The following is a 16,865-nucleotide window of genomic DNA, read 5'->3' on the forward strand; positions in this document are numbered from 1 at the left end:
ATGTAACTATGTTGAAATTAAATTTGACTGTGATTTAAGACACTGTAATTAAAGTTACAAGATAAGAGGGGCCGGCCTGGTGGCACAGCAGGTTAAGTTCACACCTTCTGCTTCAGCGGCCCGGGGTTTGCTGGTTCGGATCCCAGGTGCAGACACGGCACCACTTGGCAAGCCATGCTATGGTAGGAGTCCCATGTATAAGTAGAGGAAGATGAACACGGATGTTAGGTCAGGGCCAGTCTTCCTCAGCAAATAGAGGAGGATTGGCAGCAGATGTTAGCTCAGGGCTAATCTTCCTCAAAGAAAAAAGTTACAAGACAAGAAAGGGAGATATCTCTTAAAAGGGTTACTGTTCAGATATATACATAAGAACTTTTACAAATAAATAATACAAAGACAACTCAATAGAAAAATGGGTAAAGCATATGAACAGTTAATTCATAAGAGAAGAAACTTAAATATTTAAAAGAAAATATATCATGAGAAAAGCTACTAGTGAGGGAAATGCAAACTTTTAAAATGGAGATACAATTTTTCACTTGTCACATTTGCAAGAGTGACTAAATATAGGTTATTGTCAAGGTCATACCATATGTTTTGGATAGTTGCTTTACAGATGCCTATTGTACTATTAAAAATAACTATTTAAAAATAAAGAAAATATAAAACGTGTGATCAATGATGAGAATGTATGATAAATCAAGTATCCTGCCTAATCCTATTCTGTACCCCTGAGACCCAATTGTTAAAAAGAAAGAGAGAATAGGCAGCCAGCCTTGTGGCACAGTGATTAAGATCACATGCACTGCTTCAGCGGCCCATGGTTTGCTGGTTTGGATCCTGAGTGCAGACTTATGTACTGCTTATCAAGCCATGCTGTGGCAGGCATCCCACATAGAAAGTAGAGGAAGATGGGCATGGATGTCAGCTCAGGGCCAGTCTTCCTCAGCAAAAAGAGGAGGATTGGTGGCAGATGTTGGCTCAGGGCTAATCTTCCTCAAAAAAAAAGAAAGAAAGAAAAACAACAACAAAAAAAAAAAAGAGAGAGAGAGAGAGAGAATAAAATTCCCAGCATTGGCATGTGTGAGGAAAACTAGAGTGCTGGTGTGTGTGTGTGTAAATTGGAATAGCCATTTGGAAGGCAATTTGATAGTTTCTATTAAAATTAGAAAAATACATAATCTGAGACAAAACAAATCCACTCTGAAAGTGTTTATTGCATCAATGTTGTAATACTCAAAAATTAGAAAATCTTTATGTCTCTAATTACAATACACTATATCCATATTCAAGATTACTATGTAACAGTCATATAATTTATGTTTACATTGCTGAGATGACACCAGCACACACAGTAAACTGTTCATCTGGGTACCTCTGGCAACAAAAGTACAATTATGGGAATATAAATGGTAAACACATTTATATGTTACACAATTTTTTAGTCTTTGAACTTTTAAATCAAGCGCATGTTAATGTTTTATCACAATATGCTTTGTAAAAGAGGATAATGCTGGGGAAATAGAAGGCAGCAGGAAAAGAGGAAGACCAAATATGACGTGGATTGACTCCATAAAGGAAGCCATAGGCATGAGTCTACAGGAGCTGAACAGGGCTATTCAGGACAGGACAGGACATTGTGGACATCACTCATTTACAGGGTCACCAGGACTTGGATCGACTTGACTGCACATCACAACCCCAATATTAACTCATTAAAACTAAAGCAGTAAAAGCTTAGCAAATTAAATTACAAAGTTATGGGGAAAATGATCCTCATTTGTATATAACATACTGAAGAAATTCAAGAACATCAATTAAAACATCATTAGAACTGTAATCAAATAATCAATTATGGAGGGTTAGGTAAAAATTTTATGTTTCATGTGTAGCATAGTTTTAACTCTAAGTTTTAATCAGTTTGCTCTCCATGCACTCACTAATCCCCACTCTCTTGTTTATACACTGAGGGACATTTCTCTTTCCTAGCACCAACTATGCCAGAACCAAGATTTGAAGAAAAGATCCATCTACTACTTAACTCTTCTCAGAGCATGCCAGCATACTGACTGGATAAGAAAGGTCCTGCGTAAGGGTAAGAGAAGGTAGTGACTAACTCAAATCAAGAGGGAAGAACTGACTGCAGGTATAAGCACTACCTAAATAGGAAGAGGATAGAAAGTTCTGACAGCTCAGGAAGGGAACAAGGTGGAAATGAGTCTGAGGATCAGCTGCCCTTGAGTCAGGATCTTCCTGTTGACTTATGGGCTAACCTGTGATTTAACAGTCCTGGACACGGAAGCACTCCCTGAACTTGAGGGTAAGTACAAAAATGGGGACATGGAGGGAGTACCTTGCCCCCTAAAAGGAGGAACTGCAAGAACATCGGGGAATTACCTGTGAACAAGAACACCAGCATAAATACTGACTCTGGTACTCTTACAGTAAGCGGGGGACCTTAACTAAAAAATGTATACTTGTATTAGGCAAACAAACATAACATACGTAGAACTAACTAATAAAAATTCAAGAAACTATAGTAAGAAATGTCAAAGCTTTGCTATAAATATTGAAAGATGCATTGCAAAAATTGGAGAGCTATATCATATCTTGGGTAGAAGACTGAATATTATAAAGGAGTAAATTAATGGAAACTGTGGTAGTTAAGTTTATGTGTTAATTTGAGTGAGCCATGGGGTGCCTATATTAAATGTGGTTTCTGGGTGTGTCTGTGAGGGTGTTTCTGGATGAGATTTGCATTTGAGTTGGTGGACTCAGTAAAGTAAGCTGTCCTCCCCAATGTGGTTGGGAGTCACCCAATCCATAGAGGGCCTAAATAGAACAGAAGGCAGAGCAAGGAGGAATTCACCCCTTTTTCCCTGCTTCGCTGTTGAGATGGGACATCTCAAATTGTGTTCTGTCCTCATACTGGGATTTATCTCACTGGCTCCTCTGGTTCTCAGGCCTTCAAACTCAGACTGAACAGCACCACTAGTGTTCTGGGGTCTCCAGCTTGCAGAGGGCAGATCGTAGGACTTCTAGACCTTCATAACTGTGTGAGCCAATTCATCATAATAAATCTTTCATATCCTATTGGTTCTCTTTCTCTGGAAGGACCCTGACCAATACAACTTGCTTCATCTGATATTAAAACAGATTTTTAAGTCAAACAATAATTAAAACTGTGTGACATGGCAATCACAGATACACATACACACATACACATACACATCAACTTACCAGTAAAGAGAATGGACATGGTGCAAATCCTAATATGTCAATAACCTTGATTTTATGATGCAAATGCATTGAGAAATGAAGGCATTACTCAATGGCAGTATAAAGAAAATAAGCTTTTAGCAAGGAATAATTTTAATTAGAGCCTCAATTCAAGCCATAACTCCTCTAAATTTTGTAACGAGTTAAGCATTTGATTATATATTTAATAGATTTAATTCACTTTATATTTTGTATATCTTATGGGGAAACAATTTCTAAGTATAAAAGTAATTAAATAAAATATTAATAGATCTAATTACTTAACACTAGAAATATCAAGTAATATTAAAAATCTTACCAAACACTGAAAACATATTTGTCAAACAGGATAAGCAGTGAATAAACTGACAAAAGAAACACTATAAGCTCAATAAGACACAAACAACTTCTAGAAGAGAATACAAAATTACTAATAAATGCCATTAGTGATCACAGAAATAAAAAAATGAAATTAACACAGAGGTAATTTCATATTTTACATTTCTCAAATTATTACATGTGATGTTGGCAGCCTGTCATTGTAGAGGTGAGTTCCTGCTTACAGGCTTCAGATGCCAAGGATCTGTTACCAGAACTTCCAACAACCATGCTTAACTGTCTGTCCATCTGCTGCCTCTTGTTGCCCTCCCTGTTGACAAGTAACATCTCTGGACTCACTCCTATATCTAGATGTCTGGACAGTTTTATTTCCCTTGTCAAATCAGCAGGCACATCTAGGTTTCTAAATCAAAAAAAGCCATAGTCTAGTTCCTACAGCTAATGCTTCTATCTACTATGGTTTATTTTAAAATAAAAGTTTTCTTTTGAAAGAAGAAATTTCTAATTTTCTGGACATTTTCAATTCCCTTGCCAATCTAGAAGACATAGCTGGTTTTATGATTCATCAAATGTGGTTTCTTTTGAACAAAATATCTACTCTCAAAAAGGAAATTTTGAAATATCAAAAACATACACTCACAGACGTCCTTAATTCTTTGAAATTGCAAGATAAATGGAGAGTACTAATCAAAGAATGTTCAAAGTAATTTTTCCAGTTTAGTTTCTTAGAATTCCTTTGAGTAATTTGGCAGTCAGTAAATATTTGCCTAATTCCTCATCAAATAAGCATGTAGTATATACACAGTTTAAAAAATATGGTTATCATTTATATAATAATAAATTTGACATCCTGTTCTGCAAAAATGGATTTAGAATATCATAAAATACGTACAAGACAACAAGAAATTTTTAACTATAAAAAGAAATCGTATTTTTTTTCTTGTTTTTTCTGGGGACCAGACAAGACTATAAATTGAATTTCTGGAACAATTTAAATGGAAAGATAACATTACCTGTCCAATTTCTAGTTATAAAAATAACCTTTACTCTTTACCATTTTAAATAAACTTTCCTAGTAACCCTACTTAGAAAAATCCACAAAGTATTCCACAAATTTACACTGGTCATCAGACACCTTATTTTTATTCAATAGTGAAGATAGTCATAAAACGGAGAGAAAGAAGAGCATAGGTCACTACATCTCCATTTGCTCATCCCTATACAGGGCTTAATGGCCATCCTAAGATACGATACTCAGAACTATTGTAAACTGTAATTGTTGTTTCTAAAACTGGGGTAACAGACTACATCTAAGTGCAAGGTATTAAGTTATTGTTGTTATAGTCATTCGTGCTGTTGCTATCTTGAAAAGAGAAAAGGAGTCCTAATTCCACTGATTGCAACTTAAAATCAACTCAGAGATAACTCAAAAACAGCCTTCATTTTCCCCTCTATACTTCTATTTTTATTCCTACGGACAACCAGAAGCGTGGAAAGACTCACTGTTAGAAATCTTGGCAGTAGGAAGGACGAAAACTATTCATCTTCATTTCAGACACCTCTTAATGGAGTTCTATACCCAAAGATGTTTTTTTCAATGAGTGAATATCATGTGAATGCCCTTGTAGGAATTTTACAAAACCATCATTGAATCCTTTAGATTTGATGGGATAAAGTGGAACAAGGATATTACATTATATTTACTTGCTTCTATATTTTTACAAAAATAAAAACTATCTAATTAAACACACATTCATAATTCTTGTTTGCAAATACTGTTAAAGACCAACAGTAACTGGTTTCCAGTACAGTCATGAGAGGAAGTAGTAGGGATTGTGCATATGCTGTTTAGAGCAGATATAGAAGGAAAATAGCTGCTACTTTAGGAAAGAGTGAGGACAATGTTTGCTCAAAGTCGTAAGATTCATACTGCTTATGTGGCCACAATGAGATGCTGAAGTAAGGGTACACGAATTAAAATAAAGAGAAGGCCTAACATCAGCTATCAAAGAAAATACGCTTTGGTCCATTTGATTCCTATTCCCCTGTGCTCCCTGGGAAACTCTAAACTTCCTTGTTAAGTATCTCACACATCCCAGGTAGATCCAGGAAGATGCCTATGTAACACTAAATATTAACATAAAGTGATCATTTGCTATATGCTAAATATTGTTATAGGGAATATATATCTTACAAAAACTTTTGGGGTACAAATTACTACTCATATTTTATGGAACCAGGGGTCACATTAACATCTAACTGACACTAAAGTTTGTCCTTCCATCCCTGCACACAGATCATGCTCTCTACAAAATATTGTGTTAAGAGAAGAAAATATAAATTGTTTAATCTCTTAATATTAGATATTTAGGATATTGAGTAGATTATCTTCCTCATATTTATTCTTGTTTTTGCAAGTGTATATTTATATATTTTAGATGATTTTAAAAATTTATTTATTGCTATGTAGCATTTGCTGTCTTCTCAAAGTTTTTTAAAGCTTATGTTACCAGATGATTTCTATTTCCCACCAACAGAGAGCAACAGGGAGTAGATTTACCCTTCTCAAAACAGCAACTAAGAAAAAATCACAATAAAATGTGTAAAACAACTGATTTCAAGACATCAGGCAAAGAAAGATAGTTCTCCCTGAGTGAGGGGACACAAATAATGTATGCCCTATGATTGCCCAGTCTTGCTGCCTAAAGAGAGATTTCAGGCAGTAATGCAAGGAGAGGCAGCCTAGACAGAGCTCAGAGGTCTCCCTGAGTTGGAGAAACACAACTGCAAGTCTAGGGAAGGAAAGCTAGAGTTTTCGGAGTACTAGATGGAATAAAGCTGAATAAAGAAAGGTGAAAGCTGAACTGAGAGGTTTCACTTGAGCTCTGGGATGAGTACAGAGCGATGCATGCATCAGAAGAAACTACACAAGGACAGGAGAAGAAGAACAGAAAAATATTAGACTAATAATCTCCAAATGTCACAATGAACCAATAATAGTTCATGTTGCAACCAATGAGAGTGGGTGGTAAGCATTTTATGATTTACAAATGTACAAAATCAACACATTGTACACCTTAAACTTAGGCAATATTCTGTGTCAATAATATGTCAACAAAGCTGCAAAAATATAAATAAAAAAGACAAGCCATAGCCTGGGAAAAAATATTTGAAAATTCTGTATCTGATAAAGGACTTATATCCAGAATATATAAAGAACCTACAAAACTCAAAAGTAAAAAAGAAAAAGAAATAATAGTAAAACTTGGTAACTATTAACTCAGCAATCCAATGAAAAAAAAGCAGAATATTTGAACATGCACTTCACCAAAAAAGATAAGCAAATAAGACCTAAAATGGGGATTAGCATCATTAGCAATTTGGAAATTGCAAAATAAATGCACAATGAAATACCATTCAACTCTTGTAATGGCTGAAATTTAAAGGCTATTTGAACACTGAATGGGTGAAAACATGGACTAGCTGGAACTCTCATACACTGCTTGGGGGAATGTAAAGTGATACATTCAATTTGGAAAACATTTTGGCAGTCTCTATAAAACTTAACCACACACCCACCATATGACCTAGCCATGAGACACACTTACCAAAGAGAAATTAAAGTACATATCCATTCAAGACTTGCACATGAATGTTCATAGTAGCTTTATTTGGAATAGCCAGAAACTGGAAATAACTCAAACATCTATCAATAGGTGAATAGATAAATAAACTGTGGTACCTCCATAATGGAACACTGTTCAGCAAGAAAAAGCAATGAAATATTAATACATTCTATGACATGGATGAAACTCAAAATAATTATGCTGAGTGAAAGAAGCTAGACAAAAAAGAGTATATATTATAATCTGGGAAATTCCTACTGATTTATCACAACAGGAAGCAGATTGGTGTTTACTTGGCGTTAGGGTTTGGGTTGGAGGAATAAATTACAACAATGTACGAAGAAACTTTGGGAGTGATGGATGTGTTTATTATCTTAATTTTGATGATGGTTTCACTAGTGTGTGTGTGTGTGTGTGTATGTGTACAGATGAATAGATATGCATATCAAAACTTAAATTGTACACTTTAAACATGTGCAGTATACTTTGTATCAATTATACCTTAATAATTATATTTATACCAATATCAATTATATCTCCATAAATCTGTCATCTGAAAGCTGGAGACTCAGGAAAACTAGTGGTGGAGGTCCAGTCTGAGTCCAAAGGTCTGAGAACCAGAACACCAATGATGTAAGTCCCAGTGCAAGGGCAGGAGAAAACAGATGTCCAAATTCAAGTAGTCAGGCAGAGAAAGAGAGAAGATTATCCCTTCCTCTGTCTCTTTGTTTTGCTCAGGTCCTCAATGGATTGGATGATGCCTATCCACATCAGGGAGGGCAATCTGCTTTATTCAGTCTGCCGATTCTAATGCTAATCTCATCCAGAAACACTCTTAAAAAACACACCAAGAAATAATGTCTAGCCAAGTATCCACACTTCTCTAAAATATATATATATATATATACAATTATATATATAATCATATAAACATGTAAGTACATATAAGAAAAATCTGCCTTCAAAGAAGGTTAACAACTGTCCTTTTCTTTGATTACTGATGATATGTTCTTATGTAAATAACTGTTGAGATAATTTTCTACTGTCTATTTGGCCTCTAATTATGTCATAACTTTATATAAGTTCTTTATATAAATTCTACATTTTGTATGGCATATATAATTTAACCTGTTTGTCCTTGGATCCTCACTATTGATTATCTCACATTTTAGTTAAAGCAGCCTGCCTAATGAGATTTTTGATTGGCAATCTAAGAGGTAACACAATTTTTTCTTTAATGTTGTAATGTGGACTGCAGCTGGTCAATTTCAAAGAGACAGACAATTGGAACTATGTGACAACATTGCAGGTGTGGATCTGTTGACGACTGACAATAAATTAAAATACATTGGGAAGAGCTGTCCCCTTGAACAACATGACTGCATTTTATTCAAATGATTCATTGCTCATGCAGAATGGTACACAACTAGATCACTAGCATCACTCAGTACTGAACAAAGACTGTCCTTGAATTATTTTCTAAGTCAACTTAAACATTGCTAGCTCTCCTTTGATTCCCTTACCATTATTCCAGTGCTTAAAAATGGCCAATCTTGGTTGATTAATGAGAGAAATCATAAGGATTTTATCTGAAAGTGACCTTAATAAAGATTTTTTCTTTCATCTTCTCATTTTATGGATACAAAGAAACTGAGCCTCAGAAAGACTGAGAGACTTAATGTTAGAAAAAAAATTGTGAGGTCCTTAACTAACATAAAGTTCTCCTTGGTTTCTAGTCCAGTGTTTTTTCCTACTGTGCCACATTACCAAGGTAGGTACCTCAAGTGGAATATCCACATTTGTTAGTAAAATTAATTCCAGAAGTGATATACTTCTTAAAGCTCCATTCTTACTACAATCAGACACCTATTCAAGAAAAGTCGATACAACTTCTGGATATAAGGAGGAAAATGAAGCCATCTTATTCCCGGAAAAGACTCTGTTTCTTCACTTTAGAGAAAGATTTTGTCATGTTATGGAGATGACTCACCATAAAAGAGTTCATGTGACTAAACAATCACAAGCAGATATTAATGTTTTAATTTTGGGAAACAAAATTAGAATGCACAAAATTAAAAACCAAAATATAAAAGAGTTCCTGCAACTGAAGTTTTTTTCTACAAAAGTTAACTGGTCAATATATAGTTTCAGCACATATAGTTTAAACATGCTATTTGTTTTTATCACAAAGGAACTGCCATATCTTCTTTGAAATGGTTGAAATAGTTTCACGATAGAGTGTAATAATGTGAGAAATCTCAGATGCAGACTAATATAATCATTGAGCTATACAGGACCTGGAAAAGCCATAGGCTGTAAAACAGCCAACCAAGGTAGTAACCTGCTGGAAGACTAAGATTTAGAGAGTTTGAGTTTTGGTTTTTTGAAATAATAGTCAATTGAAAAACTTTCTCTAGCAATCCCAGGAGGAAACAACCAGAATTATCTGTGTTGGTTATTTTATTAGCATTTATTCTTTAAAGTTTTTTGTTACCAACAATTTGTAATTCAAAGTTCAATTACTTGAGTTCAGATCTTTCTCCTTTTCAGATGGGACAAAGATCTACCTTAGGTACATGTTCTAGAGAAGATTAGAATATCAAGTTTGGTCAAACTCTTACTGATATGTTTTGTCTACCCTAATCCTTTTAAATCGAGCATTGTCCTTAAACCCAACATGGCAGAATGTTACAAATAAGAATAACCTCCAAGCTCAATATTAAAAGCCTTAACATTTTACAAATGCCTCAGAAAAATTAGTGCCTTGCTCAAGTTCACATAAAAACTTGAAGCTACTACTACAATCTGAATCGCGAACCCTGAATCCAAGGTTATTTTCACTGCACCATGCTGTCTCTACAAACTGGAATGAGGGATTTAAAGGGTAGTTCATTTTAGTGCTATTTCCATCAAGATTTTCTATTCTTTGGAGATATTTTGCATAAAGCCTGCTTCAATCATTCAAGTATAAACTTAAAAAAGAAATTTTTCTCCATTTAAATCTACATTGTTCATCTGTTTTAGCTTTAAAGCAGCCAGCAGAGAATGCACACAGAGCCGTTTGAAGCCTGGACAAGTTCCTGAATGAAGCTCAGATCTGTCTCGTTCTGAAGCAATAATAAACATTTACATTTGGGAAATAGTTGAAGCCTTAGGAAAAAAATGAGGCCATAATGATCTCTTGTTGGGAATGGAGAGTCTAATGATACGTAAGAGTAATCATGATGACAATAATAATGATAAATCTTGATCTGGTGATGGGTTGCAAATAGAAAGCAATGGGTTTTGGAGGAAAACATGAGATAGTTTGTAGCATTCTAAGGAACACAGGTGCTCTTAGCTTCAGTCTGTTTTCTGGGCCTACATAGAAACATCAAGAGAAAAGTGACAGATGCTGCCTCTTTCCTGCTGCTTTTGAAAACTTAGCTTTTCTCTATTTCAGAATGAGGTGCTTGAGTTCTTGCACAGTCTAAACAGAATTCTTCTGTCAAACTTTAACATAAAACTCTAGAGAAACTACCACCACTGTGAGACTATCACATTGAGGCAAAGTAATTTTCTTCTGTTGTTCTTTATGTTTATTTCTATACATATCATAAAAACTTGCTAACACCCTTTGAAGTGGTTTTTTTTTTCTGTTACTTTATTTTTTGCTGCTTCAGATATGCATTCCTATCTCCAATAAAATGTATCTTCATGTCGTTTTCATTCTCACTTTTGTCTCCGATCTTTCACCAATGACAATCCCTATAATATGATGAGTTTTCTGGGCAGTAACCATCCAACACATCTTTTTATGTTGCTTCAACTATATTATAGGCAAACTTTTGTAGTACACGTTCACTGGTTTACATATATCTAATGCCGGGCTGCACCTTGATCAATATTTTAGAGCACTATTTATTATCTACCATCTTATAAATTTCTGGGGAGGATGAAATTTAAGAAAAACTTTTTGTAACTTTAAAAGCTCTGGAAATATGCCACAATTTTAAACCAAGCTTCTCCCAACGTGTTCATAAGTGTTACTTTGACATATAGAATGTTTGTCATCTTCAACCTTTCCAGCCTGCTCACATGTGCCACTGGAAAAGATCAAAGAAAATGTTTTCCTCCTTTTATTTTGTCACGTTTTTCCAAAATGTTGAACAATATTACAATAACTGCTCAGTTCAAGATGCTAAGAAAAGGAGCTTGAGAACTTAGACACATTAACAGGCTACCTATGCAAATCAGGAAATGCTTAAGTGCTCATTAATGTTCTATTATAAAAATACTAACTGAAGATTGGATCAAATGCTATCCAAGAAAATTAAATCAGCTCCCTCACACTCTCCCCAAACAGTAACAACAAACCAGATGGGAAAATCTTTAGGAACCTATGTAATTGAAAAGAACTGGAAAGTACAGTGAAGCCCCAATGAAAGGTAAATAAGCCTGCTGGACGTTTGGCAAAGATACAGCTCAGATCCAGACTCTTATTCTTCAGTTGATTCAAAAGACAAAATCATAGAGCTGAGATTTTGGAAAGATAATAGTATAGAAATTTTGAAATATTATTCTAGTGTTTATATTTTAATAACAAAATTATTTAAAACAAAGACGATTTCAGCAAAAACAATCAACAAAATATGATCCCCCCTAAAATTTCTTTTATTTAGAACAATTCTATAGAGATAGTTTCTGTTATGCTTGCATCCTACTCCAATCTTCAGACTTTCCCTTTAGTGTTAGATGGAATTTCTTCTTAGTTTGGCTAACCTCACTGAAAATGGATTAGTGAACCTACAACTTCACTCAGTCTCCTTCATGATTTCACAGATAAAAACTGCCAGCAACCAAACAACTGGAGGTTAATGCCAACTACTCCAGAATCCGTCCTCTAGATCCAACCTGTTGTAGATCTCTTTATGCTGCAGAAGGCCAAGCAGTATGGACTTTGACATGAACCCTCTACACGTCTCTGGAATAACAATATTAAATCAAACTCAATATTCTGTAACTGTGAGAAAAATATCTAGGACACATGAAAATATTTTGTGGATCACAAAAGGGAAAGCTATATTTGTTGGGTGAAAATATGCAAATAATTCTATTGAAGTGGATATCTAATAAATTTAAGTGAATTATAAAATGTCTCTGTAAAATTGCTGGGGGGAAAATAGGTAATAACATTAAGTAAATAAGAAAATCTCAGGTGAAATAAAAACCATAATTGACCAAGTCCTACTGTCACTTAAAGAAGTGAAATACAGAATTAACTTTGTACACAATTGGATTACAGGTGATAAATGAGGGAGCTTCACTTATAATGAGATAAACATGATTCTATAACAGATGTGAAAGATAGAATAGAGAAATATAAGCTTTCAATAATAGTCATTTTCAAAAAAGAGAACAACAAATAGACCAGTAATGACAATCATGGGGGAAAGAAGAAAACTTGAATGTGAGATTGGGAGTTAAGAGGCCTGACTATTCACTGTGAAAAACATTAAGCAGAAATAAATAGCAATTTATACATTTATTTCAAGATAAGAAATATTTCAATTTCCCAAAGAGGAGGAAAGGTTAATTTTACTAACGTTAGAATCCAATTAGCTTCAGATATACCATCTGAAAAAAATAAACACCAGATGAAATGAAACAATGTAGAGTTCAGAAGAAAATGATGTAACAATAATTTGACTCAATAAAAATAATTTAACTCAATAAATGACTCAATAATAATGAGTCATCTCTGGGAGGATGACGTCAAGATGGTGGCAAAGGTATACTTTGAACTTACCTCCTCCTATGGACACAAAAAATTTACAACTACTCTTGGAACAATTACCCCTGAGAGAGAAGAGAAAACTGGATAAAAAGAATCCCCACAACACAACAAAGGACAGTGCTGACTGAGGTGGAAGAGACACAAGTTCCTTTTTGGAGAGAAAAATGCCACCTTCTAGCTGCAGCATTTCACAGCCAGCCAAGAGCAATCTTAATGTAAGAAGCCTTCCCTGGAGTAGTAGGGGATCTGAGTGAGGGAGGTTTACCACAATAAGAAGCTTTTGGAATCAGCACAACCAAGACAAGTGTCATAATATCTGGCTTTGCTGGCTACTAACTACAAGGGGGAATATCCCCAGAAAGGGTTAGGACCATAAAGGGAAAAAAAAGCCTACTCTTAAGGAGCCTATGCATAAATTCACCCCATTCAGAAAGCAACCTAAAATCACCAGAAAGAAAGGTGAACGGTTCTTTGGTAAAAAAAAAAAAAAAAAAAAAAAAAAGACTCAAGTTATAGGCTCTGGGTGAATCTTGGTGAGAGGTCAGACCTCTCCAAGCACTGAGACATTGGCAGGAGCCAATATTGTGACCTAGTACAGGTGGAGTGACACAGATGCTGGCAGACTCCATTGGAGTTCTTCGTCTGGCCAGTTAGCACAACAATCTGCCTCAGGCACTAGAGCATCAATTTAATCAAGTTCAGTCAGGGCCAGCAGCTCACCCTAGGGACTGGCCCACTGAACAGGATGCCCTCATACAACTTGTGGGCCCACATATGTGGGGAACCTGGAACCTCTGAAGGCAAGTGAGTAGGTCTGTCTCTGTAGGCAAGGCAGGTATGAGGAGTGGCCTGAGTTGGAGTGTGTGGGGCCTCTGCAGTGAGGCAACTGGGTCTGCTTCAGTGGATTGAGGCTTGCACACAGCGAAGGACTGTGCTGACAGGGTGTGTGGCCCTGTGGATGATGGGGCTTGTCGGCTGCAGCAAACTTGTGCTTCTCAAAAAGCCACAGAGAAGATCAGCTCCACCTTCCAAAGCCTGAAACAATTGGGTGCTCCCATGCCTGGAGCCAGCTCCACTCAGCTTCAATCCTGAGAGAGCTAATGACAGCCTTGCAGGCCAGAGGCATACAGCAATTGTAAGCTCCTGAGCCTAGCAACCAGCCATGCTGTGGGAATATTCATATAACAGAGAAACTGCAACAGGAATGTGCTATTAGACCTTGGAGCCAACTCTCTATGTCCAATAAAGTGACTGAAGGTTTAAAGCAGCCACATGCAGCTGAGTATTACAATCAGCCAGCCAGGGGTACAGCCTAATCTCCCTGGGCACCTGCAGCAAAATCAACCCTGCTACAACAGAAGGATACATGTAGCCCACACAGGGGACCTTCCTGGGACATTTGGAACTGGCGATGAGAGGAAAGCACATTGCTGGGTCTCATAAGGCATCTCTTACATAAGGCCACCTCTCCAAGATCAAGAGATGTAGCTGACCTACCTAATACAAAGATATCAGCACAGAGAAAGAGGCAAAATAACGAGACATAGGAATACGTTTCAAGTAAGGAAACAGGACGAAACATAAAGAACAAGAAAACAAAACAAAACAAGAAAAACAGAGATAATCTACCTGACAAAGAACACAAACTAGTAGTCATAGGGATGCTCACTGATCTCAGGGGAAGAATGGATGAACTCAGTAAGAATTTCAACAAAGAATTAGAAAATATAAAAAAGATCCAGAAATGAAGAACAATACTGGAAATGTCTATAACAGAGTAGATGATAAAGAAGAATGGATCAGCAAGATGGACAAAAAACTAGAGGAAATTACCCAAGCTGAACAGATAAAAGAAAAAAGAATGAGGACTGTCTAAGGGATTTCAGAGACAACTTCGAGTGCACTAACATCTGTATTATAGGTGTCCCAGAAGGTGAAGAAAGAGATAAAGGGGGAGAGAATCTATTTGAAGAAATAATAGCTGAAAACTTTCCTTACCTAAGAAAAGAAACAGACATCCAGATACAGGAAGCACAGAGAGCACCAAACAAGATAAACCCCAAAAGGCCCACATCAAGACACGTTATAATTAAAAATGTCAAGAATTAAAAATAAAGAGAGAATCCCAAAAGCTGCAAGAGACAGACAACAAGTTGCACACAAAGGAAACCCCATAAGGCTATAAGCTGACTTCTTAGCAGAAACTTCATAGGCTAGAAGGGAGTGGCACAATATATTTGAAGTGCTAAAAGGAAAACAGTCTACAACCAAGAATAATCTACCCAGCAAGATTATCATTCAGAATGAAAGGAGAGATAGAGTTTCCCAGACAAGCAAAAACTAAAGCAGTTTATCATCAAGAAACCATCCTTACAAGAAAGGCTAAAGGGACTTATTTAAGTGAAAAAGACCACAAATAGGAATAAGAAAATTATCCCAAAACACCCACAAGCAATAAAACCACCGGTAATGGCAAATATACATTAAAGGTAGAAGATCAACCATCCATGAAGCTATATGAAGGTCAAAAGAGAAAAGTATTAAAATTATCTATTCCCATGACGAGAGAGTAACAGACATACACTCCCAAAATGACCTTAGATATGATATCAAAAACATAAAATGTGGAAGGAAGGAGGTAAAAGAGTAGTGCTTTTAACAAGAGATCAAACTAAAGAGATCATCAACTTAATATAGATTGCTATATGCATATGTTATTGTATACAAACTTCATGGTAATCACAAACCAGAAACCTATAATAAATACACAAAAAAATAATAGAAAGGAAGCCAAACATAACACTAAAGAAAGCCATCAAACCACAAAGGAAGAGAGCAAGAGAAGAAGAAAGGAACCAACATGAACTACTAACACTGAAAAAAAAAAAGTAGCTAAACGGCGATAAGTACATTCTTATCAATAGCTAGTTTAAATGTCAATGGACTCAATGCTCCAATCAAAAGATATAGGTTGGTTTATTGGGTAAGAAACAAGACCCACAGAAATGCTGCATAAAAGAGACACACTTCAGACCCCAAGACACTCTAAAACTTAAAATGAAGGGATGGAAAATAATACTCCATGCAAATGGCAGAGAAAAGAAAGCAGGGGTTGCAATACTTAGATAAAACAGACGTTAAAACAAAAACTGTAACAAGAGACAAAGAAGGGCACTACATAATGATAAAGGGAGCAATCCAACAAGAGGATATAGCACTTGTAAATATCTGTACACTCAACATGGGAACACTTAAATACATAAAGCAATTAGTAACAGACATACAAGGAGAAATAGACAGCAACACAGTAATAGTACGGGACTTTAAAACTCCATTTACACCAAAGGATAGACATCCAAACAGAAGATCAATAAGGAAACATTGACCTTAACGGACACATTAGACCAGATGGACTTAGCAGATATATATAGAACATTCCATCCAAACATCACAGAATACATCTTCTTTTCAAATGCAGATGGAACACTCTCCAAGATAGATCACATATTAGGCCACAAAACAGGGTTCAGTAAATTTAAGAAGTTTGAAATAATACCAAGCATGTTTTCTCACCACAACAGTATGAAACTAGAAATAAATTCCAGGAAGAAAATCAGAAAAGCCATAAATATCTGGAGATCAAACAAAATGCTACTGAATGACGATTGGGTCAATGAAGAAATCAAAGGTGAAATTAAAAATACTTGGAGGCAAATAAAAATGAAAATATGATATCCCAAAATCTATGGGATACAGCAAAACCAGTTCTAAGAGGAAAGTTTATAGCAATTCAGGCCTACTTCAACAAACAAGGAGAATCTCAAATAAACAACCTAACAGTGCACCTATAGGAACTGGAAAAAGAA

Source organism: Equus quagga, chromosome 5 (assembly GCF_021613505.1).
Source record: "Equus quagga isolate Etosha38 chromosome 5, UCLA_HA_Equagga_1.0, whole genome shotgun sequence".
Lineage (NCBI taxonomy): Eukaryota > Metazoa > Chordata > Mammalia > Perissodactyla > Equidae > Equus > Equus quagga.